Source organism: Egretta garzetta, unplaced genomic scaffold (genome assembly GCF_000687185.1).
Source record: "Egretta garzetta isolate BGI_Z169 unplaced genomic scaffold, ASM68718v1 scaffold69, whole genome shotgun sequence".
In the NCBI taxonomy this organism is placed as follows: domain Eukaryota; kingdom Metazoa; phylum Chordata; class Aves; order Pelecaniformes; family Ardeidae; genus Egretta; species Egretta garzetta.
The window spans coordinates 3541655-3542560 of record NW_009260790.1 but is presented as its reverse complement, the minus strand read 5'-3'; the positions used below and the strand labels follow the sequence as shown (position 1 = coordinate 3542560).

Below are 906 nucleotides of genomic sequence, written 5' to 3'. Positions count from 1 at the left end.
ATCAGCCATCACAAAACTGCCTTTATTAGGTTTTTGTAAGAGGTTTCATTTTCCTACTCAAAACCTACGCCACTGAGTCAGGCTGCCAGGGCTGTGGTTTCCTTCAGAAGGGGTCTCCCTGCCTAGCAAGGGGTTCCTAGCTGGCTTTGGAAATGAAGGGTGTTGGAGAAGAGAAGGGCATGGGTAACCTTCCTTTAACTGTGTCTTTGTGGATGGATAACTCTGAGCATGACTCCTATAGCACTTCTCCACTGCTCCTTTTCCCTCTGAAGACTAACATGGGCCAAGCTGGTTGTGCTACAACCTGTCTGTGCAGCCTGCTGTCCTCAGACCCCGGCGAATGCTGTGTCTCCCCTCCACCACACATCCAGCCCCCCGTGTGTGTCACATGCAAGCGGAGAGAAGCAGCGGGTGCCGTAAGGGTCGCTGCTCTACGGGCTGGCTCCATTCTGCCCTTCTAGCTGAGCGAGCACCTTCCTAAGACCCAGTCGCAGGGCAGAAGCAGCAATGCAGGGCAGCAGCCTCCTCAGCTTGCTGTCATCTTGCTAAGGAGCACCGTGGCCCCAAGACCCCTCACGTTCCTTCCCAAGGACGCTACCTCTACTTCTTAATCCGTCTGCCAGCTCCTGCGTGATGGAGCTGTTGTTTCCAGGTGTTCGTCTAAACTGCAGCAGGTCCAAAATGCCAAGCAATGCTGGGTCGCGCGCTGGCCTCTCTGTCCCTCCTCGCAAAGAGCCTGCTGCCTGCAACAACCTCTGAAGCTAAGCTGGTCCAACAGTGCTCTACCGGTGCCCAGGATGGTGTCACTGTCAGCATTATGCTGACCATGTAGTGCCCCAAACCCCCAGCACGCAGCTTTGCTTGATTTTGACTTGATCCAGGTGCCCAAGCTGACATTAATCCCGC

The 906-nt window shown here is 54.9% G+C and overlaps 1 protein-coding gene across 1 annotated transcript in view; it reads left to right on the top strand.

Annotated features, from left to right (window-relative positions):
* Nucleotides 1-906, top strand: part of PLEKHM2 (pleckstrin homology and RUN domain containing M2) — a 28481-nt gene that overhangs the window by 20238 nt on the left and 7337 nt on the right. The window lies entirely within an intron of this gene.